We start from the raw sequence: 11,286 nt of genomic DNA on the forward strand, positions 1-11,286 counted from the left end.
TGTATCAAATTGAGAAAATGCCTTGTGTTCGACTTATGTACAAGAAGAACCACTTGACCACTTCCAATTCTAGTAGCTCTACATACAACGGTAAATTTGACTCCTCAGTGGATGCAGCGATGATGCAAGGAGCTCCAGGAGATCTTTATCAGCTCGCCCGCGCCCCGCGGCTAGGCGCCAGTGACTGCCAGTGACGTATTGAAGACAGTGTAGTGTACGCACATGTGTAAAGATGGCTGAACAAGTGCGCGCACGTGAAGCATCAGATAGCAGACGACGAGTGAAGTTTGAAAGTCAGACCATTTTTTGAACACATTTTCACAATGTTGAAAAAGTAATGGATACATCGGCTGAAAACTATCTGAAGTGATAGGTGGCGGCTGTGTAATGCTTTGAAATACAATCTTGCCTCAGGCTGCTGGTACCCGGGGCAGAGCGGCTGGTGGGGCTGCTGATTGTGACGGGCCGCCTACCCCAGCTCCAGCCCGGCTCGGGCGGCCGCACCGCCGCGCTACCGAGTTCTCTCCACTACTTGTACATCACGGTCAATCGATGACGGGTGTGAAGCGGATCTGCGTCTGCGTAAAATGGATGCGTTTTATAGACACGCTAAAGGGGTGCAAACTGAGGTTGACCAAGCCAAATCACAACTGTTTGAGGTACGGATTTTTTCTGTTTATAGGTTCTAGTTACAGTTATTCTACTCTTCACCGATTTTATATGTTCTTGAACCAGCAGAAATTAAACGTATCGAGCGTTGCGTGACGTGTCTGTTGTGTTGTGCTGTGCGTGGACGCGTGTGGTCTAGCTGCACAATCCTAGTACAAATGTATTCCTACTTATTTTTGAATGGGTGGGATCATTAACAGTTTATTCTATTGAGTATGTACCACTACCAGTAGAACCTGTACTTCTGAATGACACTACATTGTATAATGGTTTTAGTGGAGGTGGACCGGGCCAGTCTAGTACAATAAAATTAATGTGTACTGTAGTATTATCTGAATGTAAAAAGGCACTCAAACAGGATCACACTACTTAATCACAGGAGTAAATTTACCATAATATATTATTTCACTTGACTTGGTGGAAAACATGCAAGAAAGTACATGTAGAGGGTAGGAGGAAATGTAGGAATAGAAATAGGCTCTTCTTTAATAGGCTCTTCAATTCATAGATAGGCTCTTCTTCTGCCAAGCAACGATACACATGTGTCACCGCAAACCTCTCTCCCTCATTTACTTCACCATGCAAACCTTCAATCAACTCATAGGATTAAAAAGTTATAAATAGAACCACTTTTGATCATAAGGTGACATTCTTCTGGTGAATTAAATCCTCTAAACTTCTGTTGGTAGTGAAATGAAAGAACCAAAAATTACAACAAATGAACCAATTACAGGTACATCAAATGAACATTGTGCAGGATGATATGGCATTAACCTTTTTAATTTTAGCCTGCCTGTGCGATGTGATTGTATTTCCCTCTAGCTATTAAATGTTATAGGGTCTAATGTGTATTCTTCTTGCATTCACTTGATAGAAAATGATTTTCCTGTGCATAGGTCAAGGAGGAAGAATGCCGACTCCAAGCAATGAAGGAGGAATTGCTGGGTAAGAAGAGAGAGCTTGGTGATGTTATTGAAGCCAGGACAAGGAGCATTCATGCTGTTTTTAGGGAAAGGCTGCCTAATATTGCTTCCAAGAAATTGTGAGTAAATTTGCTATGTACGTGTTTAAATGTGCTTTTATGTCTTCATGGTATGAACTTTTGCATAAATGATAGATTTTTTTTCTTTTGCTTTTTTTAGTTTTGTTTTTAGAATTACCCTAAATATACCGAATTTGTGTTTATTGGCAAATTGCTCAGGGCCATTGTCTGTTGACCATGATGGACTATGTTTTACTCATGACCAATTTCTCCAGGGTTTGGGATATCCCCTTAGCATCTCAGTATTACTAGCCAGCCTATTAAGAATTATTCTCTCTATCTTGCTTGAGTCAGCTGCTGTTAATCATTGTTCAAAATATCCAGATTGGAGGACTAACAGTAATATGTTTATATAGCTGAAAACTGCGCAGGCCTGTCAACTCAAATTGTGATGAAAGGGAATGGTAGAGGAAGCGGAAAAGAAAAAAATTGTAAATCCTAAAACACTTGTTTCAATCATTTTACTTTTCCCCCCATATATCTATTGATTGAATGTGTGATGTGAACATAAGTAACATTTTCATAATTAGATTTGCAGGTGTCTCTGAAAAAATTCTGTAGGTCATTCAACCTATTTGAGGCAGTGCCATGAGCATGTCAGGAAGTTGGATGTTAATTAAAGTACACATGCTACTTGTAGAATACCATGTGAAATATTCAAACAATGCCTTATCTGTCATTCATCTATACTGTATGTCCCCCCAAAAATTACGACAGGACCCTCCGCAATGATATCTGTAAATATAGTAGATCAATTGAAATACAAATTCAGGGTATGAAACTATAACTCATTGCCCACATCTCACAGAAAACTCCATTCGATTTGCTTCAGTGGCCAAAGAGAAATGAGGAATTTTGTAGAGGATGTCAAAAATCTCTTCCCTCCAAGTTCTGTTTATTGTATACACACAAAAAAAGCATCAAAGTGCAAAACTTGGAAGAATCAGACTCATGACATGCTTTACAACTTGTCACATTCTCTGTGACCGCTTAGCCAAATTTAATGGGGTTTTCTGCAAAATAGAGCTAAGATGTTATATTTTAAGACCCTGAAATAGCATTTAGACAGTTTAATGATATTGGGTGTTGTCAATGCGAAAATGTGATTGCAATTTTTTTTTTGGGACATACCATATTGTATTATGTGTTTCATTCATTTCATTCTGTCATATCTGTAGGTTTGATGATGTTTTTTCAATTGTGGAAAGCTGCTATCACCAGCAGTTACACATTTTGGAACTAACAGAACAGCTTACATTGGCCAAGGCACTGCGCAGAGAAAGTGATTGTGCTGAGCTGATTGAAGGTTTGAATGTTGAATAAGTTCAATTGATTTTGAATGTTTGTTTCAGCAAGCTTCAATGAAGTTTACATTACCACAAGTCACCATACAATCATCCAAGTATCTCTTATGTTGCCCCTGATAGAGTGCGATGTGATTTTCACGGCATTACTGTAAAAACAGAAATTTCTGTAAGCATTTAACTGTTGTGAAGTTTGCGAGGAGTCACGATTAGTAAGATGCATGAGAAAGTTTTTATTTACACAATGCATTGAATGCTGGTAAAATGCTGTACACCATCCTGGTTGGCAATTCGCAAAATCTTTGGGCCATGAGAAAAGCTTCGGCTCCAATTCGGTAAAATTTCATGCTGCAAATGTTTGTGGTTTTACAGTATAATTATCAGGTCATTAATAGTACTTTATTAGTAGCATAAAATGTAAAAAATCTGAGAGAGAGGGTAGATAGTTGTACAAACAATAGTTACCTGAATACCATTAAAATATAGAGGAATGAACAGAATTTGATTACCACATGCTGGTTGTCCCTGTCTGTGTATTAGGTCTCAGTCCAGGGGAATGTAGAGCTGTAACAGAAAATGAACCCAGTATTCTGGTCGACTGGTACAAGGAGATGAAACTACTGGAAAACGACAAAAGTGATGGTAAGTTTGTTATATGTGATGGTGTTTTCATCAGAAAGCACGGATGATGGTCAGAATAGCAATGGCTGTTTCTATTAGTTCATACTTTACCCACCAGATAAATTAACCTTTCTAATGAGAGATATATGTATATCTGTATCATTCTTTTTTCTAAATGTATGTGTAATTGCCAGCATCGATCAAGCTGAAAAATATGTTGTATGCACCTATCTCCTCTTTTATTGTTCATGCATCCATGCAGCAGACAGTCTAATAAAGGACAACATTGAGACCTACCACTTGAAGCTTTCTTCAGACAGAATAAGTGCCATGTCAACAATTTCCCTGTCATTTTTCTCCATGCACAAAGGCTATTGCATTCACCTCAACATCACAGAAGAAAGGTCAGCTCAATATTTCCTAAACTCGTGTGTTTTTACCTTCATGTCACATTTGTTTTCATTTTATTTTTAGCTCACCTGAGCCAAAGGCTCCAAACCCCCAAAAATTGTTCTGAAATATGCAGTCAACTGGAGTGTGGAGAAAATTCATTGAAAAAAAAAATTCTCTCTCTCTGTCAATGCCAGCAACCACAATCATGATTTTTTATAATGATTGTTCACCAGGAGAGAGTTTATGGTTGATATAGATCAGGGTGTTATACATGGTAGCTCAGTCATACCCAAACTTTTATTTTTTCAATACAGATATCAGTCTGTTAAGCTTCATGCAAATGATATTTATTGATAAAGTTAACAATACATGTATATATGATTAGTACATGTACTTTATAAATCATTGGTGAATTATTCTAGCCATTTACTCGATACCTATTCAGGTTCATCTTAAAATGACATTGTTTCCATATTGAAAAGAACTAAATGTGCATTTATGAATACCTGGTGTGTACATGTAGTGAGAATGTGTGTGACAAGAACAAAGTAGTGAGCAGCATGTGGTGTTAAAATATAAGTATTATGTGTAATTACTCATTCTGAATTCTTTTTTTTTTTTTGCATGTGGATTTTATTTGATAGACTACGCATACCATCAGACAGTATATCACCCAGTGGACACTTCACCATCACGTCAGACCCTCAGCTTGAAGGATTGCAAGAAAAGGGAACAGCACACCTAGCTAAGGGAGAGACAGCTGCTCACTTTGTGTCACAAGTTTTGTGGCCTTTAATGGAGGAACAGATGATCTCATAGGAAACGTCAGGCTAGGCTTCTGACATTTATTTGTATCAATCAAATACCAGTCAGCTGCTGTAAAAGCTGTTACATGTTTGTGCCAGTATTTTGCGTACAGATATTTCCACGAATGAGGTCAAAGACCTTTTCGTGAAATGTTGTTTTCGCCATTTTGATACTAAGGCTATCATAACTGCACTGATACCTGTTCGTTCACTTCACCCTTTTGCTATACACAACAGCCATACTTTCTCATGTCAAATTTGCGGCTCAACAGTGATTCACAAAATTTTTGAAAATTAAGACCTTGGTTGAAAACAACAACTTTTACAGTTTTAGATATACAGTCAAACCTGTCTTAGCGGCCACCTGTCTATAGCGGCCATCTGTTTATAGCGGCCACTGAAAAATCCCCTCAAGAGAAAAGCCTCGTTAAAGACCCTGTGTATAGCGGCCACCTGTCTAATGCGGCCAGCAGCCACAAATTTTGTTTCCCGCGGTAGATTTTAACCTGTCTATAGCGGCCAAAGACCCGATGGAGCCATAGCCGAGCCAGTAATTCAGCGTGTTTTTCTGCTTTGTAGCTGTGCCAGTCATTCCTGGGCAATGTTCAGTGATCGCCACCGCTGCATTCATCACTCATTCAATCATACTGCACTAGTGTAAAGCTTTCTTCACGTCTGTACACATGCTAATACTGTGTATGCAACAATATTCATGAACATCGGCATTGTTCAATGCCTGAAACATGCGTGTGCATACGTACACACATACATGTAGGGCCTACATGAAAGTTCTTATAGATGTACATGTATGCAACGATGGACATGTACTTGTAGGCAATGCACACAAAGTTCGATAACCTGTCTATAGCGGCCACCTGTCTATACCTTTTCCGTCTCCCTTGGGTGACCGCTATAGACAGGTTTGACTGTATATGATTACATGAAAGCTGTCCATTGTACATGTTTTCTTGGGAGCAGATTATTTGTAAGATGTTCTCCCATGGGAAGATATTTATGTGTAAACAAATGTCAACTGATGCCAAACTGGAATATTACAAGCACAATACAAGGAAAAACTCGTACTCTTTAAACTGCTATAATGTATAACTTGACCGTCTAATAATTTGTGACACATGGATTCGCAAGTTTTGATGCACGCGAAGATGCAGCATTGTTCACAGCTAGCTACGAGATTGTTGGTGATGCTACCAAAACTTGCCACAAAATTTCCAAATTGAGGGCACACTTTACTCTCTACTGCTCAGACTAATCCATGTGTCATAACAGATGATGATTTTTGTTGTGAATGAGTATACAGAATGTTGTAACCTGTGAGTGTGAAATGGCATTTTGGGGACGTTTTTACTAGTTCCTCAGCCATGCATTATGGCGGAGGCATATCAGTCGCCGTAGCGATATATCTAGTTTCCATATGCTGTATGTCAGTTACACATTAACAGTTCCTTTAAAGTGAATAAAAATGTCAATATTGCATGTCTATTTCAGTTATTTTGTTATTTTTGTTTTTAATGTTTTAACAGTGTTCATGATATGTGTAATGTTTTACATTGGAGGCAGCGAGTGGAAAGGTCCAGAGGATGAGGGCTGCTGTGAATGAGTAGGTCTAAAGAATACTGGAATACTGAAATTTTACCACTTTTGTGAAATATAAATATTACCACTGCCTCAACAATGCCATTACATGTATAATATCCTGCATGTATCAGTATAACTTTCATTTTGTGTACGTGGTATGATACATTGTAGTGTCCTTGTACATGTATTTTACAGTTAAGCGAGATTGGAGGATAGTAGTCTGGCAGTGTTTGTTGTACTCGTGTCGTTACTTGCGAGTATGATATGGTGTACTTGGGAGTCAAGAACCCTGTTCATACCACATGCACAAGAGCTGCCCAGACAGCTGTAATTCAGATTTTTTTCACTCTGTAGAAAAATTGAATTGTACCCCTTATTCAAGATTAAAAAGAAGAAATGTGTGCATAGAGTCTATTCACTCAGCTGAAGTTATTACAGGTACCCAGGAGTTGGTTAACAGCATGGTGTGCGACTCAAACTGAAGAGCAGTACGTGTACAATACTATACCTGCACGACGAATAGAGCACTGCACATTAGCACAAACACACGTACCATGGTACACAAGCACAATCATAAACTCAAACCACCTTCCCTACACACAAACACACAGGCACGTAGCCTTCATTCCATTGTTATTTCTTGTTTTTGCAAGCAATCCCGATTTTTAGCAAATGTCAATTTTACAAAGTAATGCATGTAGTTTGATACCCCCCCCCCCCTCTTTTTTTTTTGCTGCCAAAGTTATTACAGTGCACTCCCGTTACAACGAACACGGTTACAACGAAATTTCGTTATAACGAAGTAAATCTTCTGGTCCCAAAATTATCACCATTAAACTCTATGGTACAAAATTCGCTTATAACGAACACGGTTATAGCAAAATTTCCGTTATAACAAAGTCTTTTTCGAGCACCACAGACAAAGAAAAACAAAAGAAATGTGCTCCGTTTAACGAAATGCGAATTGCTTTCGAGAATACGTAGCGGAACAAGCATTTATAGCGTCTCTGCATGGGTGAACGCTTCACACCACTGTGTGTTTGCTCCTTGTGTCACGCACAGTTTCTGAGGTTAACTTGCGTTTATTATTGTAATACAGTTATCCCATCACATTTCACATAGCTTTCTAATGTATGATGAGTATTCAGCAAACAGAATATGATATATATACATGTACGTGGTTTCCTTGTTTTCGTTATATATTGTATTTGTTCGCTTATAACGAAATTTCGTTATAACGAAAGAAAACTGCCGGTCCCGAGCATTTCGTTATAACGGGAGTGCACTGTACTACAGCATGACAGCTAAATACCGAAAGTCCAGTTCCTTTACAATCAGGAATTGAGTACGCTGCTTGCAAAATGATTTCTAAGTGCCTACCTACAAGTCTGTCAATGTGTTTATGAAACTATTTGCAAAAGTTGGGCAGGTGAGGTACATCAAAATAAAAACAAAGAATGCCATAGGTGTATAAAAATGTTTAATTTCCTACAAATTTATTTACAAGCTTATCAACATCAAGTCACTTCACAAAACTTTCTTCTTACTCCAGTTCACTGTCTTTGTACCATGTCCACTACTTAAAAACATTATCAAATCATATGTATGACAAGCTCATGAGACAACAGCAAATCCATTATATACAAGATATACATAATGTGGTGTTCACAAGTCACTCACTTCCTGAAATAACTCAACACAAAAAGCACAGAGAAATGTCATCAAAGGAAAAAAAAAATAGAGTAGATGAAGCTGTATCAAGTCGTAAATACTCTGTGGGTGATGTTTATGTTACTGGTGGTCAAAAAATGAAAGGTCCACTGGTTACCAGGTAGATTTTCATGTCATGTCAGTTACTAAAGTATACACTCCAAAGCAATTACACTGAGGGCATTAGCTACTTTTTTTTTTGGGGGGGGGGGGGGTGGTGTCAGAGTTGCTGGTGTAAATCCATCAGGCATAACCCCATATCTTGTATGAACAGCCATATGGCTATCAGATAACTTGATTTAGAACCGTAACACGCCAGTTTACAGCATCTTCACAACACGAGGACTTCCTATGTGTAAAACATTTGTACACAAGTACAGTCAACCTCGCGTAAGTCGACATAATCGGGACTGAGCAAAACACGTCGACTTACGCGAATGTCGACTTATAAATGAAAATTAATTTCCCCTGTACAGAGTAAGATTTGGATCACGATGCGGATCGCTACCCATATCTTACTCCTTTTGCCACCAAAACATGCCTACTGACATGAGCAACAATAATGTTTTAGTTCATGCATAAATCTTGCGCGGGTTAGTAACGACAACGCACAATTCCCAAATCTCTAGAGAGATTTTGAGAGAGCGGGATCGGAAACCTAGGCCCGTTTCTAGACACTTAACGTTTTAAACTTGATTTGAAATATCAAAGGCAAATTCCCCAAAATTGCTTTAAACTTTGCGATTTAAATTCAAGTGCGTTGCTGGGAAGATATGCGTGTGATTTCGCATGATTCTGTCGAGATTATTTTTCAGTGCCGACTGAGTTGAAATATGTGTGATTTTCCTTCCCTAAGTCGCCATATTTGTTCTGCTTAAATTTGTATTGCCATACTCTGAAAATGAATTGTTCTCGCGCTCCGATTCGCAACATTACCGCTCTGTACGGCGCGGGCCTGTCTGAAATAACAAGAAGAAGAAAAGTTTGTTCTTCCGAAAACGACATCTTTCGGACTACTATAACCTTCGTAAAAACAAACCTCTTACCATTGTCGGACTAATTTAACTTTGAACTGAGATTTAAAACTTCGGCATAGCGAACTTTAACAATAATTCGTTATCATTTTTTTCATTGACATTTTGTGAAGCAGCATGCGTTTCGGTAGTTTGAAACGTGTAAATGTTGCGATGTCTTTCCCCTGCAAGTGCAGACTAAGTTCAGTCACGGCGAAAGTTCCGTTACGAAATAAAGAATAATGTGAGCCTTTTCAACAATAACGCACTTCCGGACATTTTTATGCGTTTAAACGCAATTTCTATAGTTTCGGACAAGAACCGCAAGTCTTTTCTGCAACGCTCTTGCGTTTTAAAAACAGCGTTGCTTGTGATTTGACGGACTTGCATTTGATTTTTAGAGTTGCGTTTAAACGGAATTGAGTTTAAATTTCATACAATTTTCTAGTTTTGTGTTATTATCAAACGCAAGTCTTTTCAGCGTTCCGTGTGATTTGATGGACTTGTATTTGATTTTCAGAATTGCGTTTAATTTTTAATTTTGCTTACGATAAGTCTTTTAAACAATAACACACTTCCGTAAGTCTTTCAGCGTTCCGTGTGATTTGATGGATTTCCATTTGATTTTTAGAGTTGCATTTAATTTGTAATTTTGTTTACGAAATAAAAAATATAATGCAAGTCTTTTAAACAATAACACACTTCCGTAGATGTTTAGAGATGCGTTTAAACACAGTTTCTTATGATTGCGTACAAAAACCGCAAATCTCTGCAACGCACTTGCGTTTATATACAGCGTTACGTGTGATATGATGGACTTGCATTTGATTTTTAGAGTTGCGTTTAAACGCAATTGAGTTAAAAAAAAAAGTTCCCTACAATTTTCGGTATGATTATCAAACGCAAGTCTTTCAGCGTTCCGTGCGATTTGAGTTAAAAAAAGTTCCCTACAATTTTCGTATGATTATCAAACGCAAGTCTTTCAGCGTTGCATTTGCATTTGATTTTTAGTGTTGCGTTTAAACGCAACTGAGTTTAAGTTTCCTACAATTTTCTAGTTTCGTGTGATTATCAAACGCAAGTCTTTTCAGCGTGCCATGTGATTTGATGGACTTGCATTTGATTTTCAGAGTTGAGGTTTAATTTTTGATTTTGCTTACGAAATGAAAAAAGTAATGCAAGTCTTTTCAACAATAACGCACTTCCGTAGATGTATAGAGATTTATTTAAACGCAGTTTCTAGTTTCGTAGAAAAAACCCAAGTCTTCTCTGCAACGCTCTTGCGTTTAAATACATCGTTGCGTGTGATTTGATGGACTTGCATTGATCTTTAGAGTTGCGTTTAAACGCAATTGAGTTTCAGGTTCGTAACAATTATTTTCTAGTTTCATATGATTATCAAACGCAAGTCTTTTCAGCAACGCACTTGCGTTTAAATGCAAAAGTTGCGTGTGATTTGATACACCTGCATTTGATTTTTTGAGTTGCATTATTAGTTGTATTGTAATAAATCTTTTTAGAAAGTGCCCTGGTTTTAATACCGCTTCGGAATAATCAACGTTAGAATATTCGGATTTACAAAAACACCTATTTCATGTTCGGATAATGAATACCTACTGGGACATATAAGTGTACAAAATTTGTGCGTTTTGAGAAAAACGAGAGGGAGAAAAGGGGTAAAGTGAACTGTCTTGGGTACTACATGTAATGCTCCAGTGTAAATGAGTGTATGTCCTTTCTATATTCTGGCATACAAGACAATGAACACATGGCGCGAACGCTACCGCGCCGTACACTAGCGAATTACCGAGTAGAAACGCAGCGAATCGGAGCGGGAAAACAATTCTTTTTCAGAGAATGGCGATAAGATTTTGAGCGAAAAATTATGTCGACTTAGACGAGGGAATTAACACGTATTTCAGCTCAGTTGGCACTGAAAAATCAGGTCGACTTACGCGAGTTGTCGACTTATAAATGTCGACTAAGACGAGGAAATTTTCAAGGAATAACAAAGGCAAAAATCGGGACTTTTTTATTGTGTCGACTTAAGCGAGTTGTCGACTTATGCGATGTCGACTTAGGCGAGGTCTACTGTATAACACATCGTTCCCCAATGACTACACAAAAGACCA

Source organism: Diadema antillarum, unplaced genomic scaffold, assembly GCF_040938485.1.
Source record: "Diadema antillarum isolate AM-2024a unplaced genomic scaffold, OU_Dant_1.0 scf00000145, whole genome shotgun sequence".
Lineage (NCBI taxonomy): Eukaryota > Metazoa > Echinodermata > Echinoidea > Diadematoida > Diadematidae > Diadema > Diadema antillarum.